Source organism: Hemiscyllium ocellatum, chromosome 14 (genome assembly GCF_020745735.1).
Source record: "Hemiscyllium ocellatum isolate sHemOce1 chromosome 14, sHemOce1.pat.X.cur, whole genome shotgun sequence".
Lineage (NCBI taxonomy): Eukaryota > Metazoa > Chordata > Chondrichthyes > Orectolobiformes > Hemiscylliidae > Hemiscyllium > Hemiscyllium ocellatum.
In genome coordinates, this window is record NC_083414.1 from 78,086,130 (window position 1) to 78,112,714 (window position 26,585).

At 43.9% G+C, this 26,585-nt stretch overlaps 1 non-coding gene across 1 annotated transcript; it reads right to left on the reverse strand.

Annotated features, from left to right (window-relative positions):
* Positions 1-4,189: 4,189 nt before the first annotated feature.
* On the reverse strand, positions 4,190-4,271 carry trnas-gcu (transfer RNA serine (anticodon GCU)). The gene has a single exon. It is a non-coding gene; the product is annotated as a tRNA-Ser (tRNA).
* Between the last annotated feature and the right edge of the window lie 22,314 nt (positions 4,272-26,585).

The window sequence follows — 26,585 nt, forward strand, 5'->3', positions numbered from 1 at the left end:
TTACAATACTGAGGCTATCCAATCATCTGTTGCATTTCAGATTCTCTCTGAGCTAGCAATGTGCTGGCTCAGTGGTGATAACACTGGTCCTGTAAACTAGAAAAGTGCTTAAAATAGCCCATTCCTGTGTTTCATTCCCCCGGAAAAAGGTTCAGCAGGAAAGGAAAAACGGGTGTGAGCAGTGGTCCAGTTTGGCAGCAAGAACGAGATGAGATCGTATCAACTTGGGAGAGATGGGGAAAGAATGGGCAAGGAACACTGGGACGGGAGGGGCTGAGTGCTTCCTTTCTTTGCTGGTGTTGAAATCTGAAATGGGACAATATCAGCCCAGTGGGTGAAATGTTACTTTCTGCTTGTTTTCTCCCGAGGCCTGTGTCACTCTTGGGGAAACGTGTCTGCGTGCTTCAGTCTGTGCATAAAAATGGGATTCAGCTCCCCGACTGAACACATTTTTCCCATTTCAAACTACAATCCCATTTATTGTGTCTTACGAGATTAAAACGTTCCAGAGAAATTAGCATTGAGATGAACACGTGAAACGTCAGAGTTTGCAAGGTTAGAGACCAAGTACTGGGAAGTGGGACGATGGGATCCATTTCTGAGCTGAAAACACACGATAATTCAATCATTTTTGAGGGCAAACATATCTGCAGTGACATAATTCCAAAAACCACGTTATGAAGAAACAGTGCAACTGTTTCTGTCCTCATCCCTGGTAGTCTAGTGGTTAATATTCGGCGCTTTAACTGAGTGGCCTGGGTTTCATTACCGTTCAGGAAATCAGGACTTCTGGTTCGTGACGCAGAGAGCGCAGCTCTACCAGGAATCTGTTTAATGCCTCAGATCAGTCAATACCCCAGCCCTTGAATGAAGGGAAAAGTGCCTTCCCTCTCTCTAAACAGTCGGGCAGTTCATCCTTCATTTTCCTCTGATTCCACTTCCCAAAGAGTTTCAAAGAACTGAAAAAACCGAGTCTCAGCTATTTCTTTTCTGTGCTTTTCATACACAGGAGCTGCAGCGATCGAGTGGGTTGGTTTCTGAAAATTCAACGTTCCTTATGAACAATGTGTGAGGCTATTCCAAGATTGCCTTCTCTGACAGCGCTGGGACATGACTGATGTCCGCTATGATATGGAAGTGCCAATGTTTGAGTTGGGTAGACAAAGGTAAAAATTACACAGTATCAGGGCATAGTCCAGCAGGTTTATTTGATAACACTAGCTTTCAGCGAGCCGCTCGTTCATCAGGTGGGTGTCTTTCTGCAAAAACTTGATGTGTGTGTCAATATGCGCGATCTTCTGGACTTTAGCTGACCGTTCGTGGTGTAGATGGTACCCATGACTTAGATATGTTGGTATACTGGGGTGGACAAATTTAAAAATTACACAAAGCCAGATTAGAGTCCAACAGTTGACAAACACCTGATGAAGAAACAGTGCACGGAACACTGGTGCTTCCAAATATGCTTGTTGGATACAATCTGGTGCTATGTGATTTTTAACTTTGATAGATCTTGGTAATGTTTAACTGCTCGAAGCCAGTAAAAGAATTTACGTTCGTGGAGATGAAAATTTCAAATATTATCCTCATCAGTGTAACAAAAAAAAGTTTGGATGTGTGCTGAATCTCCACAATGCACTTGCGCCAAGCAAAAGTTGAACCTGCACCCGCATAATCCGCAGCCAGCTATACGAATGGCTGGACCACTGGCCAGATGCACAGCTGAGATTTTACATGCTGCAGAGTTGTGGCGCTAACAATGACATGAGCAATAACAGTAACAGTCACAAGGTGAACAAAGAACAAAGGTAATCACCATCAATGCTCCACTTCAAATTGTCTTAAAAAAACTACCATTCACAATTTGAGCAGCCAATCAATGAGGTCGCTGCTGATCAAGAAAATTGCAACTTACTTTGCTGCGTTTTCAGCCTAATTAGAGGTTAACTCCAGCCTAATCATAACATCGCATATACCCATTAATTTTCAGATTTAGATTACGTTAATGACCTGTCCGTATTTGCAGGAATCTGAACAACATGAAATGAGTGAAAACGTCCTTCCGGTGATATAATCCAGTGCAGAGTCGGCCAGAAAAGAAAAGACAAAGACATGAAACATCTCTCCCATTTCACTCTGTACCAATGCATTTTCCTGAGTTGGATATTTACAGGATTTGTCTTTAGCCTCGAAAGTATTCATTATGTTCTTGGGAAAGATTCTTCATAAATCAGTTAACATCTGAGTTTTGAAACCTATTTTACTTCAGATTAAAATAGTTGAATATCCTTTCCCCCAGCCTAATGTCCCAATCCTCCCTTCCCTTTCCGTGTAAATACCAGCAGCTCCAGGTGAGGTTGGAGCCCCCAACCTGACGTTGCAATGCTCCTTGCTGCTCCATGTCAACAGAAGCTTCTCCAATTTAAGTTGGAGCTCCCAGTCTGATGCCTCAATGCTCCCTGCTCCATGTCAATAGAAGCGGTCCAGTTGAGGTTGGATCTACCACTCTCATGCCCAAATGCTCCCAGGTGCTACATGTCATTAAGAGCTGGTCCTTGTGAGGTTGGTGCTCCCAGTCTGATATCCAAATGCTCCCTCCTCCATGTCAATAGAAGCGGTCCAGTTGAGGTTGGATCTATCACTCTGATGTCCCAATGCTTCCCGCTGCTACTTGTCATTAAAAGCTGCTCCAGGTGAGAGTGGAGCTGCCAGACAGATCTCACAAAGCTCCTTGCTCCATGTTGACTAAAGCTGCTTCAAATTAGGTAAGATCCCGCAGTCTGATGTTCCAATGCTCCCTGCTGCTTCATGTCAATACAGGCTGCTCCAGGTGAGGCTGCATTTCCCAGCCTGATGTCCCAATGCTCCCTGCTGCTCCACGTCAATAGAAGCTGCTCCAGGTGAGTTTGGATCTCCCAGCCTGCTGCCCCAATGCTCCCTGGTCCATGTGAGCAGACGCTGCTCCAGATGAGGTGGGAGCTCCCAACCCTTGCAACTCACACACCTCTATACCAACTTAGAAATCGTGCCCACTGACCATTTCCACAATTGGAGCCATTGGTGGAATATCCGCATCATGTGAATTTAATATTATTTTTCGTCAGCACCGAATCATTACTTCCAAAAGACATTCTTTCTTAAATATTGTTTATCATGTGCATATTGCAGTCAATCCGAAGTTAGATAATGGTGCTAATTGATGTATGCTCAATAAAAATTACATCATATTTTTCATGTTGAGTAACTGCCACTTAGCAAGGGCAATGTTTGTAATGAAATCACACTTTTATTCCAGGTGAGGGAATGTGGTTTGTATTATTTAAAATGAACTTGTCCACTGTGTACAATGATGAAATGGATCTCAATTTCAAAGCAAACTTTGTTACGTTGTCATCCATCTTGACATGTGGTGTCCTTTTCTTTCAATGACACGGGTATTAGAACGAAACGTCTATTAATGACATGTGTATAAAGACACATTAAATAATTTTTCATGCTAATGCTGCATGAATTTGCGATTATTGATCCACAGTTTAGGTTCAGTCCCTGCAGAGAACATGCTACTTCTCCAGTTGTTCATAGTTCAATGTGATGCATCCAGTGTGTGCATAACGTTTTGGAGCTTGATCCCCACATCTTGTGTTTATCTGTGTCTTGTGTCCAGCCTTCATCAATGGCGAGAGCAACGGGCGAGACAGAGACCAATGTGTAAGTCTCTCCGCATCCATGCATGGCACCCATATCTGCAATTCTCTACTGTGCATTTATAGCCAGTTCTCGGTACCCCAACACCCACGCCCTGCCCCTTTTGAAATATTTCCATTATTTTGTGCTGTCTCTGTGCTCTTCTCACCAACATGAATCACTTCTACTCAACCTGCTCCAGATTTCATTTGACAAATCAGTCATTAAGAATCCCACTACATAAACATGCACTTCGCATCTCTTGTACTTTGGTTTTCCTGGATCTCTTTCATACGATAAAAGCTCACAGCAGCTTGACTTGAAAAAGAAAATCGCGTTACTTTTCATTATCCCAATGAGATCTACGTTTCAATGCAGTTTAAGCAACTGACTCAAATTATTCTTTGAGATTTTATAATAGCGTCGATGCATATAAATTGACCATTGGAGTTCCAATTTCAATAAGACAGGTGTGAGAATTCAAATATAGCAGCAGTGAAAACAGCGACGAGAGTGGGATTCGAACCCACGCGTGCAGAGCACAATAGGTTAGCAGTCCATCGCCTTAACCTCTCGGCGACCGCGTCACATATACTAGTAAGTGTATGAACTTATGAATAAGTGAATTGCGTAAATTATGCAGAACAGCAGATATTTCTCCCTGGTCTGGTGAAATGCTAAATAGCACAGTACGGTTCCAAGACTATGGTCTGACCTCTGGGTTGTGGGGCAACGGCATTCCCACTGTAACACTCTGCTCACAGTGATCTGAACAAAAAATGACGAAAAGACTATGTAACAAAGTCTGTTGAATTCTGTGAAGATTTGAAGTCAACGGAATGAAGAACCCGAGTAAGAAGGATGTGTTCCTTCAAGAAAGAGTTGGATAGAGATCGTAAGGATAGTGGACTCAAGGGTTATGGGGATAAGGCAGGAACAGGATACTGATTGAGGATGATCAGCCATGATCATAATGAATGGTAGTGCTGGCTCGAAGTGCAGAATGGCCTACTCCTGCACCTACTTTCTATTGTCTATTAAATTGCCAGTGAGAAATTGTTTTCCAGACTGGAGGAGAGTGCATAGTGCTCAATGTCATTATTCGGAACACCTTTCTTCTGCTCAGATGTTTTTGACACGCTCTTCTGTACAGAACAGACACTTTCAAAATCCTAAATAAGACTAAACAGACGATTGAATTCAACAATGCAAATACCTTGAGCTGTATAATTTTCCTAGGCCATGCAACACAAATTATGATCACAGCAACCCAGTGAGCAAGTGTCAGAAGGAAAATGAGTGCAGTACCAGAGAGAATGCTGGGAGCAGCAGTTGACACACGGGGAAGTGCATTTCCCACAACAGGAACACTACCAAAAAGCGGACTGCGGTGGAAGAATTTAGAGCGGGTTTACACTTTGGAATTTGATACCAGAGACACAATGGAGATCTGTCATTGAGTCTGTTAAAGATGAAGATTTTAACATTTCTACAGATGAAAAACAAAATAAAATGTTCATTGGTTAGTGAATGCAAATGTTGAAATTATATATTTCAAAAATCTACCCATCTTTGCAATGAGTAGCTCACCATTTTCCTCACTCGGGGTCAGAACCACTGGTGAAGATGATCGTTTAATCCCCGTTACTAGCCATGGAATCAGAGAAATTCGGTTTCTCAAACTTTAAGGTACAACGAGGAATGTGGAGGTAAGCGTTAATGTGTTGCTCCTGTGATGCAGGTGACAGTGCATGGTATCTCTGTGCCAGTATAGTGGGCTGTGCTGTGCCGAAGTTTTAAGTTTGAGCCTCACATGGAGCAGCTTCAATTATTCATTGTCTTGAGGGGTATGGATAGAAGGTGATATTGAGCAAAGCCAAGTTTATAGGAAAATACCCATGTTTGTGGATTGAGAAATGACCTTTTCTGCATAATGACTCCTTGATCAACAAACATACTGCAAGTATTTAAAACATGAAGAGACATGTGTGGAGAGAGAGCCAAAGGTGATTTTTTTCAGCAAGTGGATAACGTTTCCCATGTGCAGTGCGTTAAATTTCGGGAAAATATATGTTGAACTGGTTTCATGTTACGCATTTTGTTGCAAAGTCGCAAAGGTTATTGCAATAATCAAAAAAGAAAAATCACATAGGACCGTTTGACTATTGTATTGAATTGAATTTTGGCCTGAGCATATTTTATCTTCAATGGCGTGCTGCAGAGAAGTACAGAGGGTTAACAATACAAAATAACAGAGTCTTCTTGGTGCATTTCTTGGGTGGAATAAAGAATGTACGAAATATACATAATATCATGTGAATGTGGTCGAATCTTTAAAGTAGGTTTTGCAAATCCAAGTGACGATTCAATTCCGACTCATTCGGATATAACTTCTGTCTGCAGTTATTTTAGGACATCAGCTCCATTTACAGAGTTTCACCTTGAATAACACGCCACACTTCACCAATCCATGAACATTTGTTATTCCATCGTAATCAGTTGTACGTGTTCATGAAATGTCTTTGTGTCTGAAGTCAACCAAATTCGAAATTGTTACGCAACCACACTGACTTTCTCTCAATGGTCAATTACCTCCTTGTATGTTTGTTCGTGAATCTTTTAAAACACTGTGAAATCAGCTTCTACGTTTTATTTCTGGAAAGTCGTTCACGATTTAACTAACTCTATTGATTGGAAGAAACTCTCATTCAAACTTTTCTTACTCATTCACTAATGGTTTTGAAACTCTAACTAAAGTTATTGATTCACTCGAAAGAGGGGATTTCCCTGATTTAGTCATTCAAACCTCACGTTATGTGAAAATCTCATTTGTTGACGTCAAACTTGGATATGTCTGCTCCAGCATTTCCAGATCTCGTGAAGAAACTCCCCCATTCTTTCCATAATCCTGTTTGCATCCTTTCTGATATTTTTATGTCTCAGTAAACAATGTCACTTGGCTTTCTAATATCTTGCTATCCAGGAAACAGCGTCAGTGTCCTTTCTAATCTCTTTACATGTTTTTGGTGGAGACTGAGCACAAGGATTACACACAATGCTCCCACTGAGGGTGACCTGAAGATTTTACAGTTGCACTATGAACTCTTTGCTTTTTAAATGTGACGTCACTATGTATGAACTCTAATAAGGTAAATTATTATCTATCCAGTTCATGAACATCATCTCCATAGGATCGAAAATTATCTATCACTCCCTTTATTCTTCCACGAAATGTTTGAAAGGTTTGTAAGGCCAGCATCTCTAACTCCCCGTGCCCTGAGTGAGCCTCAGCTATTTCTAAAGGCGACTCAAGTTCATATACTTCATAGTGTGTCTCCAATCATTCCAGTGCAGACTGGTTCTGGACAGTAAATGTCATCACCAAAGGCCACCGTGGATCTGAAATCAAAAGTTTTCACATAGTAATTGTCGTAGCTATTGTGTATCGTATGTCCATGTTCTTTTTCAATGTGTTCATCATTTCATGGGTCCCTGTATTGAATTCGACTGAATGATTAATTTGTGAATGGAGACATTCTCTTCACCACTCATTCGAAACTCCATGGAACATTGAATGATTTTATTCATACGCTTTCAGAGGACAGTCCTGCCATTACTGGGATGAATCAGTGAACATTCCGGACGTATTCTTGAAGGCAAGGGTTTCCTTCTCCAGTTTAGGGGATCATTACAGCACTGAATGCCATGTGTGCGTTCATTAAAACCAAAACAGTTGCAGCAAGACTTTAAAACTAAGATTTTGCAATCTGCTTGCATTGGCTCTCCTAAATATTACATTCCACATTGTGATATGTTTGTGGATGAAAACACTTTCTGAATCTGAAGCAATTACATTTCAGTTTTGTCAAAAAATTGTCATTCACTGTTCTCTCTTTCCCTTTCAGTTTCCCGTTTAATATCCGGTATTCTCTCAGTTTATCTTACGTTTTGAACAATTTCAAACAATCTCGCTCCTGATTATCAATCCGAGAGAATGCCACAATTTTGTCAATTTATATGCAGTCTAGCTGTAGGGTGCGGTGAACAAGTGGAAAGGCATTGGTCATGTGAACCAAATAAAAGTAGCAGACTGGTAAAGTCTGGCCATTCCATCGCAGTTATATTTAAAACATTTAACGTAATCTTTAGCCAAATCATATTGGCAGAAAAGAAGAAAACGTAAATGAAAAAATTGCCGATGTTGAAAATCAGACAAAAACAGTCGATGCTAGAAAATTTCAGGACGTCTTGCAGCATCTGTGGAGAGACGGACCCAGTGGATGTGAAACGTTAACTGTGATTCATCTGCACAGATGGTGCCTGCTCACCTGTGATTTTACAGCAATTTCTGTTTTTGTTTCAAATTGGCAGATTTTGTCATAGTTCATGAGAACAGTGTTCTCGAGCATCAAACATACAGCGTGTACCTGATAGTGTGAAATGAGACAATAGTAATGAATGAGTAGAGAGTGTTGTACTGGAAAAGCAGGTCAGGCAATATCCGAGGAGCAGGAGAATAGACGACTTAGGCATAAGCCATTCATCAGGAATTAGGCTCGTGAGTCGGGCAGAGGGACAAAGCTGAAGCCAGGTGCCAACCCGCAGGCACCTCCTCCTACTGACCCCGATCACGACCTCTCCTCCCATCACCAAACCATCATCTCCCAGACTATACGCAATCTCACCACCTCTGGGCCTCTCTCATCCACAACATCCAACCTCATTGTCCGTGAACCTTGCACTCCCCGATTCTACCTACTTCCTTTGATTCACAAACCCGATTGCCCCAATCGACCTATTGTCTCAGCCTCCGCCTCTCCCATCTGAATCATCTCTTCCTACCTCGTCACAATCTTACTTACCCAGTCCAGGAAATGTGCATTAATATTCGTGACGCCCCTAGCCACTTGACCTCCTCCATGAATTTCGTTTCCCTGGCCCCCAACGTGTCATCTTCACCATGTACATCCAGTCCCTGTACAAATCCATCTGCCATGGCAGAAGTCTGCAAGCCTTCCATTTCTTAATCTCACACCATCCCAACCAGTACCTTTTCACAGACATCCTCATCCACCTGACTGAACTAGTCCTCACAATCAACAACTTATCTTTCCAATCTTCCCACGTCCACCATCGAAACGGGTAGCCATGTGTATCCGCATGGGACTTTGGTATGCCTGCCTGTTTGTCAGATACGCGAAACTGTCCATCTTTCGCAGTTACACAGGCACTATCCTCCGCCTGTTCCTCCGCTACATCGATGAATGCATTGGCGCCACTTGGTGCTCCAACGAGGAGCTTGAATAGCTCACCAACTTTACCAACAGCTTCCACGCGGACCTCAAATTTACCCGGCTCATCTTGGCAACTTCCCTCACCTTCATGGACCTCTCCATCACCGTCTCTGGCGAGTGAATAATTACAGACATATAGTACAAGCTCACCTACTCCCACAGGTATCTAGACGACATCTCCTCCAACCTTATCTCATGTAAAAACGCCATTCCTTATTCCCAATTCCTCCGCTTCCACCACATGTGTTCCCAGGATGACCAATTACACTCAGAAAGATACAGTTGGTGTCCTTCTTGCACCATCATAAATTGCCTTCCCACGTGGTTGACAACGCCGTCCAGCGCATCTCCTCCACTTCACACACCAAGACCCTTGAACCCCACGCCACTCAACGCAACAAAGACAGAACCTCCTGGTGCTAATCTTCCACCTAACCAACCTCCGCATTGAACGCATCATATCCTGCCACTGATGCCACCTCCAAATAGACACCACTACTAGAGATATATTTCGTTACCCAGCCCTGCCAGCATTCCGAAAAGACCATTCCCTCCACGACCCCCTCTTCATGTCCACACTTCCCTCTACCAGACCACAACCCTCTAGTGGCATGTTTCACTGCCACGAAAGGAGGTATGAAACTAGCACCCACACCACTCCCCTCATCTCCAACCAAGGCCCGAAGGGATCATTCCACATCCGTTACAAATTCACCTGTACAGCTACTAATGTCATCTCCTGCATCCGTTGACCCCAGTGTGGTCTCCTCTACATCAGGGAGACAGGACACCTTCCTGCATATCATTTCCGAGAAAATCTTTGGGAAACCTGCACCCACGAACTTCACCGTCTCGTGGCTGAACACTTCAGCTCTCCCTCCTCCCCCGTCAAAGACATGCAGGTCCGGACCTCCTCCACTGCCAAACCTTTACCATCCAACGCCTGGAGGAGGAACGCTACACATTCTGGCTTAGGTTCTCGAACAGCACACGGGAAAAATGTGAATTTGAACAGTTTCGTCATTTACCTTCCCCTAAACACAAGCCTTCAACTTGCCACCGCCCTCTCGACCCATTCCATCACTGCCACTTCTGACCTATTATGTTCTCCCTCCTATTCATCCATCTATTGCTTTCTAGCTATTTCCCCTCAACCCCACACCACTTGTATTTATGTCTCAGCCCCAACTCACAAATCTTTTCCTGAGGAAGGGCTTAAGCCTGAAAACTGAATTCTCCTGCCCCTCGAATGCTCCCTGATCTGCTGTGCTTTTCCAGCATCACACTACCAACTCGGATCTCCAGCACCTGTAGTCCTAACTTTATCTTTGGAATTGTCAATGACGTTGGTGTGAAGATATCCCTTGATTGCAGTGATCACAGTGTGACTGAGTCTTCCATTTATTTTGGCTGAGGGCAGGCTGGATCTGAGACGAGCGCTTAACACCTAAACAAAGCGAGTGGGATCAGACAGCGAAGTTAGGGCGGGCTGAAGTGAAGTGGAAGGTTCTGTCAGAAGATGGGTCAATACAACTGCCCAACATCACACAGATTGTAAAAGACACACAGAAGGAGTAAAGCCCTTCAGTGCAGGCACAATGACAGGTAAAGTGGAAGGGAGACAATACACTGCGGTGCAGTGGAATTATTTATGTGAACGGGTTTGATATATAAGCTACTTTACATATGGACTGCCCTCACATTGAAAAAAGGAATTTTCTGCAATGTTATGGCGACATTTGCCTGTGATATCACAATGTTGAGAGACACTGACATAGTTCCTTCTGTAGCAGCGTGGCCTAGTGAAACCATGATCGTCCCATAAACCAGAATTCAATACTTCAAAGCTCTCCTCTGCACTGTACAACTTATTTGCTGTTCCTGTAGTCAGATCGCTTCTCAGTGTATCTTCTTCTACTTCCTGCTTCACGAAAACACTTGAAACGTGAACAAATCACTCGTGTTTCCACTTTCACCAATCTTTTGTAACTCCCGAGTTGGCACAGGTACGAGTGACCGATTGGCCTTCTCTAGCGCTCTCACTCTGGTATGATCTGAATGATAAAGTGGAGTGTGTCTGATCTGCAGAATGTCCCCACCGGGACGGTGCTGTTTATCTCATACCCGTGGACTGAGCTGTCTCTATTGGCAGAGTATTCCGCCATTTCCCTCCACTTGCAGGCATTATGAGAGGATGTAAGTGCGGATATGCTCTGAAGCTTCCTCTCCCGGGCACAGCCAGGTGCAAGAGCGCCGCTGGAACTTAGCAACTTTGATTGCGAACTTCCTCCAAATATCATTTATTTGAGAGAGAGAGAAAGATGCTGAGCTGGTGGGAAAGAAAGAAATGAGCTGTGGACTCTCTTCCCTCAGTAAAATACCAATAAGTGCATTTTTGTGCTGCACATTTGATTTTCAGAATCAATCTTCGGAGAACAATCTTGCTAAATGGCTTTTGTTTCAGAGGCGTCGGCTTCTTTGCTGCAATCGGGCATCAGTCAACATCTGAGTCCCAAATCCCAGGTGAAGTGACCCCAAATGAAACCATCACTCGCTGAGAACCAGCCCCACAGCCAGGAGATGCGGGGCTGCAGGTAGTCCAAAGTGGAAGGGAGGATGAAAAGTTAGCCATTATTTTTATCCCTCAACCACTCTGTCACAGAGACAGGGAGAGGGACGGCAGAGACATGTGACGTCATTCGCTTGCTGACAGAAGCCGTTCAACCCATCGAGTCCACGGCAAATCTCGATCGCTTGCTTCTTTCTGAGGTTATTCATCATTCGTGGTGCTTGTTCTAATAATAGAAAACTGTGTCTGTGTCGAAATGCTGTCTCCAACATATTGATCCACATATCATTCACGGCTGTTCATTTCGCCGGAGGACCCTGCTGTGTGACACAGGTGGGGAAAAACTGCAAGGCGTCATGGGCTAGGTACACGCCACAACTGATTTCTCTCACTTTCGCCAATGTATTCCCAGCTCAGGCAAGTGACTTTGCGAATCAGGTCATAACAGACCGACAGAGAACAGCAAGTAGTTCTTCCATAACTTCAGACATGTGTTTCCTCAAATGTATAAATGTGGCGGGTGTATCTATTTCAGATACCATAGAGTGTAAGGACGTAAAAGGCTCATCAATATGTAATGCAAAGAGCGGAGCACTGCTATAGCGAAATTCTGGCAGTGGCAGTGCACACACTGAAAGCTGGAATTGTCATCGAGCAGAGGATGCTTTTCATTCATTAATTTTATGGATTATGCGCCCAACACGATCCCTCTGGGCGCTCTGTTATCGCTGACCACAGCTGTTTCCCGCAGTCTTCAAGTTTTTGTAGCATGTACCTTCGAGGATGATGTCAAAACGTCTTCACTGTTATTGTCTGATACACCGTGGCACAGATGTGTCCCAGCTGTGTCAATACAACCACTCTGTAACTTCCCCAATTCTGCTGTTTTAATTGCAATTTCAATCAGCATCAGAAAATGTGTCACACTGCAGACTGAGGCCATGCAGCCCTCCTTCCCTCTGCTGGCTCCACACAATGATGAAATGACTGTGCTTTGATTGATTGATTATCACATGGACCGAAGTACAGTGGAAAGCTTTGTTTGCGATTGGTAAAGGCGGATCATGGTAATCAAGGACATGCAGATCACAGCGTGAGAAAAGTAAAAATTGACCAGACTCAGGAATTCAGGTTACTACGTATAGGACGTGCGCTCAGCAATATCCACATTGGCAAGATCAGCATTATTTCAAGGTAGACAATCCATTTCTCAGAGCAGCAACGGCCGGGAAGATGCGGTTCGTGAACTTGTTTGTGTATGTTTTCAAGCTTTGAAATCTTTATCTGAACCCGATCTCATCGAAATTTCGTCTTCTCAGTCAAAAATGAAGTAGTGTGCAAAATCTGAAGACTCATCCCCAAGATGAACCTGAGACCTCTCGCACGTATGTCACCTGTCTGAGGCAATATCACACCCGAGACAAACGAGCCAGAATGGCGCCAGACGTGATAACCATAAATCAGGTGAGTTTTTTTTGGTTAACTAAGGCAATTTCTGCTCTTTCAGAGTGAAAAAAGCACAGAGTTTTCAACACAGGTCCTTTCCATTCTGACTCGCTTCTCCCAGGAGGCTGCACTAGCTACTTTCCCAGAACAGGGCGGTCTTCATTGATAACTGGACGAACTCACCTTCCATTGTCACGCAGTGTTGGTGGAGAGCAGCTTGAACGCGGTCTTCAGCTCCCTATCAAACATGGGTTTGTGGAGCGGGGTAGGGGTCTGGCGGGAGTGGGAAGTATAGAAATTCTGGAAAGGTGTAAAAAATGGAGATCATGCATGCACAAGAAATCATCTTCTTTTCGGAACCCTTATCCAAATAATGCGATCTGAGACAGATAGAAAATGCAGAACTGCGAGGAAAGACTGAATCTCTCCCCATTATTCGGGAACAGTGTCTGTGCTTCTCGAAGTCACGGGGAGGCTTCTGCTGTCTGAATCAGCATGGAATGTTACTGCAGAGAGTCCCATCGCTCATGCAGCTGATGTGTATACATTTTTCCACGTTCCCTGCAGTTCAGATCATAGATTTCAAGCTCACATCACCCCAGAGTGACAGGGAAGAGAAGGAAGCAATTCAGACCATTATCTTACACAACCTGGCGATAAATTCGATATGGGACAGCGGACAGTCTCGACTGGTTCCAGCATTTACAATCCCACTGTGATATTATGTTCACAAGATCTGACCACATGGAAAGAAATGACACAGTGACAAGATCTATTGAATCGGATTACGTGCAAAACAGAAGCCGAAGGAATGAAAAGAGCCATGAGAGCGGGAATGTAACATTATCTGTGAGGAAGTTGTTTTCCAGAATCGAGAAGCGTGCACAGTGCTGTTTCCAGGGGTCAATATCTGGCCAAGATACTCTCAAGAGTATCTAAAACCCTACTGTCCAAGTGTTCACTTGCACCAAAACTTGTTGATCCATCAACAAGCAATAATTTAAAATTCTGACCCTTGATGTAATTCCTGGCTGTGAACATCCCTGTCTCCCTGCACCACACAACCCGTGAGATCCCGACAACTCATTTTGTTTCAGACTCCCAAAGATGTGTTTATTCATTGCTTCACCTGTCTGGCTGTTTCTACTGTTGCCAAGGCAACACGGTCTGGAATTCCCACCATAACCCTCTCAGACCTGCTTTCCTCCTTTAAGTTATTCCTGAAAACCTGTTTATTTGGCAATTCTTTTGATCATCTGACCTAATATCCCCATCTGTGGCCTTATGTCAGAAGCTCTCAATAGTATTTCTGTGGAATTGTAAACATGATAAAAAAAAACTGTTTTTGATTTGCACATACATTGTCAACTCTTCACTGTCGCTGAGTGAATAATCTAAAACAGCACTTACCCAACCACATTGTGGGAGCACATTCACCACACGAACTGCAGCTGTACAGCAAGTCAAACATCACCTTCTCCACAGGCAATGGGACTTTGGCACTGATCACTGGTATCTGTGGAGAGAGAACCACACAGTTGATATTTCAGGGAGTGTAAAATGCATAATAGGGAGGGAAAATGGTACAGAATTTGGATTTTCAAATTTGTGTTGTACAATATACACTAAGTTCTGTAAAATCTCTCATTCCATACCGTGAAAAGTTCCTTCCCTTCCTGGTCAATATGTCTTTCCTTTCCCCTGCCCTGCACCTTCATACATTTCCAATGCCTTGGTCACAACATCACTGTGCTGTCAGTGAAGTTTATCACGTGGTTGAGTATTGTCCCGCCCCTCATTCACTCCGATTAGTTGAAGCAACAACTAGCACCTCTAGCCCCCGTTCCCCCATTAACATCAAGAATCCGAGGCCCATTGTGGGCTGGAGCATGCACAGTGCTCCCTGCTTTTGCTGCTGTTCATCAGGTATCTGAGAGAGAGAGGGCTCATCCCTGTTTCTCCTGATGTCAGACAATAACAACAACTACCTGCATTGTATGGAGCCTTTCATATTGACAAATCTACTAAAATGCTTCACGGATGATGGAAACATTGATTAAAGAGAACGATTTTTAGATACATCTTTAAGGCAGAGAGAGGGGGTTCGAGAGCATATTCCAAAGGTTTGTATCCTCAGCAGCTCTAATCGTGGAGTGATATATGTGGACAACAGCTTACAACGCAGACAGTTAGTGGTTAACAACCTCATGTCGTAGCCCCCTACCCCACACACCAGGCCTTGTTCTCACAGCCTGCCATTACACACTACCTATGGTTAGCCACTAACAGTCTCCACGAACAGCTAGTCACCCTCCCCCAGCCAGATCATTATCCTTTATCCAACTGTCCTTCTCACTCTATCCCCACCTATCCTTTACTCCTTTTATCATCTCCCCACACATTCTTCTGCAAATAAACTGACTTTTTTTCTCAGTAACATCTGTTCTGTGGAAGGGACACCGGATCTTAAACTTTAACTCTGATTTCTCATCACAGATGCTGCCAGACCTTTTCCAGACCCTCCTGGTTGTTGTTTCTAATTTATGTCTTTCACAGTTCTTTTGGTTTTAATTTACCGGGAGTTTGTAATTCAGGTCCTACAGCCTCTGTCCCAGTCTCTGCTGTCTCTCCCACCCCCACCCAGTGACACTGCACCCAGCTCATGGACAGGTGTCGTCTTGCTGGCCACACCCCTCATTCACTCCCATTGGTCTGGAGCTGCCGTCAATCAGCCGGGCACAATTGTCATGAGAGTGGACGGCTAATCCCTCTCTCTGCACTGGGATTAGCTTCATCATTCACAGTGAATGGGGCAGTATCACAGAGCACAGGGCCTGGGGGCTATTCAGCCCATTGGGGCTGTACTCTCCCCCTCTGGAGATGCTGCAAATCTGTCCCAAGTCCACTCCCATGTGCCCATATTCCCCCAAATCTTTCCTTAAAAAGTAAAATTCCAAGTCGTTTCGAGAATGCCTGCTGAATCTGTGTCGTTCAGACTGTTCCAGATGCTTAGAACTTACTGAGTAAAATAGTGTTCACATTTTCACCTAGTATTATTTGCCAATTACTTGAAAGTAGTTACTAAAAATTGTGACAGTGTTAACAATTCCTCTCTCTCTGCAAATTCAAAACTTTGGAATCAAATCTGCACCAGATCGAAATCACTGCTTCACCTTCTCAGCTCCAAGGATAATTATCTATGCTTCAGCTAGCTCTCCACAAAAGAGAGGAATGCATCTTAATTTATTAACATCAGAGAAACAGACCTTCGGTCCAATTCATCCGTGCCAACAAGGAATCCTAAACTAATGGATTCCCATTTACCATCTATTGGCCTGCATCCATCAAAACCCTTCCTATTCATGTACCCAATTGGAAGCCTTTTAAATGTTGTGATTTTATCACCCTACACTATTTCTTCTGGTAGCCCCTCCCACACACACACCACACTCAGCTTGAAAACGTTGCCAGTTAGATCCCTTTTAAGGCTTTGCCCTCTCAACTTAAATCCAGGTGCACTAGTTTTGGACCCACCTAACCTGAGGAAATAGGACCCCAGCTGCTCACCTTTTCCACACCCCTCGTGATTTTATAAATCTCTATGAAGTCACCTTCAGTCTTTGAATCTCCGGAGAAAATAGCCCCAGCCTATTCAGCCTCTCCCTGTAGCTCAAATCCTCCAATCCTGGTAACGTTTTTGTAAATCTTGTCCAAACCTTTTCAAGTTTCACAAGATCCTTCCCAGAACAGGGAAATTCAAACTGAAAACAGAATTCCAGAAGTGGCTTAATCATTGTCCTGTCCAGCCACAATATGACATCCCAGCATCTATATTTAATGCATTGACCAATAACGGAGAGCGTTAATGGAGTCCCATTTGCCAGCGGTTCACCCTTATCCCTCTAAAACCACCCTCTTCATGTACCCAATCAGACGACTTTTAAATGATGAAATTGTACTAGCCTCCACCACTTCCTCTGGCAGTACATTCCAGACTTGCAATGCCCTCAACATGAATAAGATGCCCCTTAGATCCCTTCTTTTCCCTCTCACTTTAAGCCTGTACCCTCTAGTTCTGGACCTACCGAACTTGGGAAAAAGTCTCTGACCGCTCACTTATCCATGCCATTCATGATTTTATTAGACCACCTCTCAGCCTCCAGGGAAAATAGTCCCAGCCTATTCAGCCTTTCCCAATAGCTCAAACCGTCCTACCCTGGCAAAGTCCTTGCAAAGGTTTTCTTAACTCTTTCAAGTTTCTCAACATTATTCCAAGAACAGGGAGATTGGAATTGACAACAGAATTCCAGAAGGGCCTTAATCAGTGTCCTGTCCGGCCACAATATGACGTCACAACAGCTGCATTCAATGCAATGACCAATAACGGGGAGTGTACCAAACGCTGCATTCACTCCACCACCTCCCTGTGAATCTACTTTCAGGGAACTATGAACCTGCATTCCAAGGTCCCTTTGTTCAGCAACGTTCCCCAGGAGGTTACTATTATGTGTATAAGTCCTGCCCTGATTTGCCTTTCCAAAATACAACATCTCACATTTATCTAAATTGAACTCAGTCTGCCATTCCTTGCTCCAATGGCCCATTTGATCAAGATCCTGTTGTATTCTGAACTAACCTTCTTCACAGTCCACTACACCTCCAATTTTGGTGTCTTCTGTAAACCTACTGACCATACCTCATATATTCACATCCAAGTCATTTAATTAAGGGCCCAATATACATCCTTGAAGCACATTATTGCTCCAAGGCCTCCAGTACACAAAGCAACCCTCCGTCATTCTCTGTCTCCTACCTTCAAGGTACTTTTGTAATGGTTAGTCGCCCTGCATTCCATGTTATCTAACCCTGCTAACCAGTCTGCCTTACAGAATCCCTTCCAACAACTTGCCTGCCACAGACTTCAGGCTCACTGTTCTCTTGTTCCATGGCCTCTCCTTACCACCTTTTTAAAATAATGGCACCTCACCTGTTGCTATCAACGATACAAATACCTCAGTAGAGGCCCAACAATCACTTCCCTAGATTTCCAGGAAGTTCCAGGATACACCTGATCAAGTTCCAGGGCTTTATCCACCTTGATGGGATTTAAGACATCCAGTCCCACCTCCTCTGTAACATGGACACTTTTCAAGTTATCACTGTTTATTTCTCCAATCTCTCGAGCTTCTATATACTTCTCCAGTAAAAATGACGTGAAATATTTGCATATCTTTCACACCCCCTGTAGTTCCATAAGTAGCCTTGTTGACCTTTAAGGGGTCATATTGTCTGGTCCAGTTAATCTTTTGCCTGTGATATATTTGTTTCATCTCTTTGGATTCTATTCCAGGACATCCCAGAAAGGCCTACTTCACGGACCATAGTTTTCCTCCGACTTGATGAACAATGCCCTCCAACATATACCCTCCACTTCCCGCACCTCTGCCTTTACCCCACCCCTCCAGCCACAATAAAGAATATAACCCTGCCATCTTCACCTTCCACCCCACTACTCTCCAGATGTAGCACATTAACCTCTTATTTCTGCTACCTCAAGTCAGACCCCACCACCAGAGACATATTTCCCTCCCCACCCCTATCTGTGTTCCGCAGAGACCATTCCCTCTGCGACTCCCTTCTTGGGTCCACATCCTCTCACCAACTCACGCTCCACACCCTTGACCCTCCCTTACCGCCACGGGAGATGTAAAACATGCGGCCACATCTCCCTCTGACCTCTGTCCAAGACCCCAAAGGGATCTTTTCACATCAGGCAGAGATTTGCCTGCACATCCCAAAACCTCATATACTGCATCTGGATACTATGGGAAATTTAACATGGTTCATCCAACTAACCTACACATCTTTGGACTGCGGGAGAAAACGAGAACACCCGAAGGAAATCCTTACAGACACTGGGGAGAATGTGCCAACACATACAGTCGCCCAAGGCTGGAATCAAACCCAGGTCCCTGGAGCTGAGGAAGCAGCACTAACCACTGAGCCACAATACTGTACGATCTTTGGTGCTGATGTGCTGACCCACTGATTCCTCAGTCACTCACCCTGCCTCATTTTCTAAGAGGCAGCGATGACGGAGTGAAATTATCACTAGACAGTTAATCCAGAGACCCAGATAACGTTCTGGGGACCCGGGTTTGAATCCCATTACGGTAGATTTGGGAACGTGAATTCAATAAATATCTAGAAAAAAATAATCTAGTGACGACAAGGAATCCATTGTCAATTGTTGAAAAAACCCATGTGGTTCACTCATGACCTTTAGGGAAGGAAAATGCCATCCTTACCTGGTCTGGTCTGCATGAGACTCCAGACCTAGAGCAACGTGGTTGACTCTTAACTGCCCTCTGGGTAAACGCAGCAAGAAATGCTGGCCAAGCCAGTGACAGCCTCATCCTGTGAATGTATAAAGGAAACAGGTCAGGTTTTGTTCCTTCTCTAGAAGGTACATCCTACAAACTGAATCAGAAATGTTCTCGGACACACTGAACAAATGCATTTCCATCCAAGCCCTTAACACTACAGCACTCCGAGGCTATGTTGGTAAAGTTAAAACCCTTTATCATTGCAACCATATTATTCTTACAGATAACATAGATCTCCTGGTAAAATTGTGTCTCAATTCCCCGCTGACTATTGGGAGAGAGTCTATAATACAATCCCAGTAAGATGGTCATCCCTTTCTTATTTCTCAATACCAACCAAATAACTTGCCTGGATTTACTCCCAGAAATATCCCCCGAAGCCCAGCCATAATGTTATCTCTAATCAAAAACACCTCTCCCCCTGCTCTGTTGCCCCCTTTCTATCCTTGCTATAGCATCTATACCCTGGAACATTAAGCTGCTAGTCCTACCATCCCTGAGTGATGCCTCTGTAATTGCTGTAATATCCCAGTGCTATGTTCAAAACCATACCCTGAGCCCACCTGCCTGACCTGTCAGGTCTCTTGCACTGAAATAAATGCAGTGCAACTGGTCCGTCGCACCTCATTCTGTGACTTGCTCTTGCCTGCCTTGACAGTCTGACCGGTGAACAGCACCAGCCACAGACTCACCTCTTTTCTCACTATCTCTTTAGGATTACCCCGACTCCCTCACTAGTTTAATGCCTCCAGAATGGCACGAGCAAATCTCCCTGCTCGTCAGGACCCCATGCTTTCCCCTTCCTATGCCATTGGTACCAATGTATCATGTCCTCCCACTGGTTAGATTCCCTTTGCAGAATATTCTGCTCCCTCTGAGAGACATCCTTTACACTGGCACCAGGGAGGCATCACCCCATTCTGATGTCTCACTGTCAGCTGCAGAAATGGCAGACTGTGCCCCTGACTAGAGAGTCCCCTATCACCATCGATCATGTGGAACTAGATATACCTCACATTATGTTAGAAGCCAGTTTCAGTACCAGTTACTTGACTGTCAGTGCTACATTCCCCTGAAAGTCTATTACCACCTACATTTTCCAAAACAGTATACTTGTCTGAGATGGGGATAGCCACAGGAGACTCATGCCGTACCTACCTGCCCCTCCTAGCTTTCCTGGAGGTAATCATCTACCTGACTGTATCTGCAGTATCCTGCAATTCTCAGACTGCCACCGATCACCCACCCCCCCCCGGCTCCTGTCAATTCCTCGCTGCCTTTAATCACTCCTCCACCAATCCATGCGTTCCAATAGGATTTGCAATCACACTTCCTGCAGACATAATCATCAGGATCATTGAAACTCTCCCTAATCTCCCAGATCCGACAAGAACAGCACGCCACTCTACAACAGGCCATCTCTCCGCCTTAATCTACAGACCAAGACAAAGGCACAGTCTTACTGCTCGAAAAATACTGCCCGAGAATAACTTAATGCTTATGTTTCATATCTTAACCATTTAATCAAGAGACCGTAAGACATTAAAAAGAAAGCCTCACCTTACTCACTACTGTAGATTTAATATTTGGACATCGCCTATCCATTATGGTACTACACATACATGTCCACTTTGGTCTTTGAGGGGTCCTATTCTCTCTCTGGTTACTGCTTTTCCTTTATTACACTTAAAACATCTCTTGGGATTCACCCTGATCTTCTCAGGCAAGGTTATCTCATACCCCCTATTCGTCTTCCTGATTTCCTTCTTCAGTAAACTCTTATATCCCCTGTACACCTCCAGGGATTTCCTTAATTTTAGCTGCCTCTACCTGAGCCATGCCTCCATATTTTGTTTGGTCACAGCCTAAACATCTCTTGCTATCCAGGGTTCCTCATTACTGTCAACTTTCCTTTCACCCCCACAGGAACATATAGATCTTAAATTCCCACTTGCTGGAACTCCCTTTTCTTGCAGACAGACGACTCTCATCAACCCCTGCAAACTCCTGTCTGAGTCCAGCAATATTAACCTTGTCCCAATTTAGAACTAGAATGTGTGGTCCAATTTTTTTCCCTCTCCACAACTACTTTAAAATTAATAGAACTATGGTCACTGGTCACAAAGTGCACATCTACTGTCACCTCACTCACCAGTCCTGACCTATTTTTTTAAGAGTAGGTCAGATTTTGCCACTTCCCGATTAGGACCCTCTACATACTGCTTGAGGAAAGTTTCCTGACGCACCTACTTGATTCCATGCCATCGAATGGCTCAATGCTCTGGCAGTTCCAGTCTGTTATAAAAATTAAAACCCCTATTATGACAACCTGAATGTTCCTGCACGTCTTCCCAATCTCTCTAGATATTTTTATTCCTGTAATTCCTGTTGATTATTTGGGGGCCTATAGTACAACCCCATTAATGTCACCATCCTCTTCTTTTTTTCTTATTTCCACACACAAAGCCTAATTGGATGATTTACCAGTTATTTTATCTCTGATCACTGCTGTGGTACTCCCCTAAATCAGAAATGCAACCCCCTCCCTTCTTTCCACCATCTCTGTCCCTCCTAATGCACTTTACCCTGTTACATTAAGCTGTCAGTCCTATCCATCCCTCAGCCATGTTTCTGTGATAGCTACTCTATCCAGCGCCGATTACCTAAACACACCCTAAATTCATGGGCCTTACCTGTTAATAATTTTGCATTGAACTAAGTGTAATTTAATCCGTAGACATTCCTTGCTCCCTATCGTATTCCTGCCTGATCAACTCTTCAACGTACTATTCTGAATACTGTATCTCCTTCCAGCCTCACATTTGCTTCCCAGCTCTTCAGGATACCACCTCCTGCCAATCTCCTTTAAACACTCCCTTGTAGCACTAGCAAAACTGGCTGCGAAGATTTTGGTTCCCCCCCCCCCCCCCCCCCACTCCAGTGCATGTGCCACCAGTCCCCATTGAACAGGTCAACTCTGTCACAGAAAAGCTCCCAATGATCTAAAAATACGAATCCCTCCCCCTGCACCAATTCTTTAGTCACATATTTATCTGCAATATCCTCCTATTCTTACCTCCACTACCTCATGACACTGGAAGTAATCAGGAGATTACCACTGTCAAGGTCCTTTTTTTTAACTTTTCTCCTAGCACTCAGTAATCTCTCTGTAGGACCACATTCCTTTGTCTACCTGTGTCATATGTATCAATGTACACAATGACTTCTAGAAGTTCAAACACCCCCGCTCGCCGAGAACATTCAGCAGCCACTTAGAGACTTCCTGGGCCCTGACACCTGAGAGGCCACACACCATCCTGGGTTCCCGTTTGTGTCTCCCTTACAATCGAATCTCCTATCTCGAAGGCGCTGTTTATCTTTATCCTATCCCAGAGCCAGTTGCAGTGCAACAAATCTGGCTACTGCTGCTTTCCCCTGAACGGTCACTGCCTGAAACCCATTCCCCATCTCCCAACACTCACAATCAGTAACCAAACTGATATACTTGTTTTCGACAGGAATGACCACAGGGGATTCCTGCACTCTCTGCCTGTTCCCTTTGCCATTCCTCGTGGTCGCCTAGCTACTCTCTGCCTGGAACACGGCTGTAAGCAAGGAACGCCTGTATAGTCATAGAGATGTACAGCATGAAACAGACCCTTCGATCCAATCTGTCCATGCCGACAAGTTATCTCAACCCAATCTAGTCCCACCTGCCAGCAACCAGCCCACATCCATCCAAACCCGTTCGATTCATATACCCATCCAAATGCCTCTTAAATGTTGCAATTGTACCAGCCTCCACCTCATCTTCTGGCAGCTCATTCCATTCACGTACCACCCTCTGTGTGAAAAAGTTGTCCCTTAGGTCTCTTTTATATCTTTCCCCACTCATCCTAAACCTATGTCCCCTATTTCTGGACTCCCTCACCACAGGGAAAAGACTTTGTCTATTTATCCTATCCATGCCCCTCATAATTTTTAAAATCTCTATAAGGTTACCCCTCAGCATCCGACGGTCCAGAGAAAATAGCCCCAGCCTGTTCAGCCTCTCCCTGTAGCTTAGATACTCCAACCATGGCAACATCCTTGTCATCTTTTCTGAACCCTTTGCAGGTTCACAACATCTTTCCGATAGGAAGGAGACCAGAATTGCACGCAATATTCCAAGAGTGACCTCACCAATATCCTGTACAGCCGTAACATGACCTCCCTACTCCTGTAATCAATACTCTGACCAATAAAGGAAAGCATACCAAATGCCTTCTTCACTATCCTATTTACCTACGACTCCATTTTCAAGGAGCTATGAACCTCCACTCCAAGGTCTCTTTGTTCAGCAACACTCCCTAAGACCTTAATATTAAGTGTATAATTCCTGCTAAGATTTGCTTTCCCAAAATGCAACACCTCGCATTTATCTGAATTAAAATCCATTTGCCACCTCACAGCCCATTGGCCCATCTGGTCCAGACCCTGTTGTAATCTGAGGAAACCCTCTTCGCTGTCCACTACACCTCCTATTTTGGTGTAATCTGCAAACTTACAAACTGGACCTCGTATGCTCGCATCCAAATCATTTATGTAAATGTCAAAAAATAGATGACCCAGCATCGATCCTTGTGGCATTCCACTGGTCACAGGCCTCCAGTCTGAAAAACAACCCACCACCACCACCCTCTGTCTTCTGCCTTTGAGCCAGTTCTGTATCCAAATGGCTACTTCTCCCTGTATTCCATGAAATATAACCTTGCTAATCATTCTACCACGGGGAACCTTGTCGAACGTCTCACTGAAGGCCATATAGATCACATCTACTGTTCTGCCCTCATCAGTCTTCTTTGTTACTTCTTCAAAAAATTCACTCAAGTCCGTGAGGGATGATTTCCCACGCATAAAGCCATGTTGACTATCCCGCATCAATCCTTGTTTTTCCAAATACATGTACATCCTGTCCTTCAGGATTCCCTCCAACAACTTTTGCCCACCACAGAGGTCTGGCTCATACACAACTCTCCCAGGCAGTCCATTCCAAATCCGAACAACACCCTCAATAAAGAAGATTTTCCTTATCTCACTCCTGGCTCTTTTGCTGATAATCTTGAAATTCGAACTCATTAATGCTGTAATGCCAACTAATGGAAACGGAGTACTCCTGTTTTACATCTTTTCATACTTCTGAGCATCGCAATAAGTTCACATATTTGTCTGTTCTGCTCCAGGAAGTCTAAGCCTTGCAAGAACTGTAACAAGCACTACATCGGAAAAACAGGCAGAAAACTAGCCATCTGGATACATGAACAACAACTAGCCAGAAAAACAGACATAACCCACTATCACTAGTATCCTTCCATACAGATGAGAAAGTATACCATTTCGACTGCATCTGCACGTCCATCTAGGACAAGCCAAACAGATACACGCACGAAAATTCCGAGAAGCATAGCATTCTAACCTGCAGGTCGAGGTGAATAGGTCATCAGGCACGGCCAGTTTAATGACCATGCCGAGAGAAGGAATCAATTCAGTCCAAAATGTGAGTTGGGAGTTGGAATAAATTATCGAGGTGAGGCACAGATTTTTCAGAGATTCATCAATAAGAATGGAGAGTGTGGGGGATGTGAGGGAGTGAGGTGTGTGAGATCAGGGAGATAGTGCACAAGGAAATGTTAAAGTGTAAAAAGGTTGGGGTGGGTGAATTCTGTGAGAAACAACTGGCAAAAAAAAACACAGGAAAACCTGCTGTTTGTCAAAGTGAATACCTGGGAAATAATTTATTATGCTTCAGAGTAATAACATTCTTATTGATAAGGGTCTGTATTATATTGGAGGAAATGCTGTGCTCAAGTTATGCCTGTGACAATAATAATGGTGACAAACAGCCAGAATAATATCAGTGCTGTTGTTGGACAGTGCTTGCACAGAGCATGTGAATTACCCTGGATGTTCCCAGAGATGGTGAGGCGGTCTTTGGTTGAGTAAGTGCTGACGCTGCATGACATGATGCTGGTTTGTAATGTAGCCACTTACTGAGTACAGTCAAAGGAACAAAGCAGCAACTGCCATTGTTGATCATTTCAGAATATACCAGAGTGTTCATGGCTGCCACTGCAAAGAATCCTGCAATGAAAAACAGACCGATCACGTCAGTGCCAGCAAGTGCATATCCAAAGGCTTTTTTTAAACGTTTGTGAGGTTCCCTGCCTCAAGCACCCTCCTAGACAACGCATTCCAGATTGATACTACCCTCTCAGTTCGAAAGACATTCCACAAAACCTCTCTCAATCCCCTGCCTTTCGCTTTAAAAGTGTATCCCTTTGTTATTGATTTTTTGACTAAGGAAAAATCTGTTGTCTGTTCATCCTCTCCATACCCCTTATGCTCTTGTACATCTGTACCATGTTCTTTCCTCAACCTTCCCTGCTGAAAAGAAAAAAAAACGAGCAAATTTAGCCTTCCTTTTTCATACACACTTTTGAGTACTCACTTGTCTTGCTACTTCTGACTTGCATCTTCCCAATTTATCGGTGTTAAATTTCATCAGGCCATTGATCTGGCTATCTGAATAATCTGTTTCTATCCTCCTGTAGCCTAACACTTCCCTCCTGACTGTGATCCACCCAGGTCATCTTTGTGTCATCCATAACATTGGTATCATTCCACTGCTCCCCAGCTCCCACATTCTCACAATCGTCATTTCTGAATATCACGAACAAACCGTGATTTCCTCCCTGTTCTTCAGATGTTATTAAGAGGATTATTTGACAACTACAATCTCTTGCTTTTCTTATTTTGGTGAATTTATGAGTGATGTAGTTCACACATTTTACGAGGGAGCCACAAATAGCATTTTCGACACAGAGTTGAATTCACCTTTTACACTCTGCCCCTCTGCATATTTTATTTAGAAACATTGTAAATAATTTATGAAAAACTAGGGTTTGGCACCTTGCAGTGGAACGTTAGTATTTTGTGTGGAACTGTTCTTTGTTACATTCCCTGCAATTGCTAGAGTAGAAGAATTTATTTAATCTGCAGGATGGACATGTACTCATTCATTGTTTGTTTAAATCAGCGAGTGTGATGAGCATAAATATTCAAATAAATTTTATGTTATGGGCAAACTGCAGAAGATCAAATCATATTCTCATATCCACCATGAATTGGAAGCAAATATATACTGCAAATAAAATCAAAAATATTGAA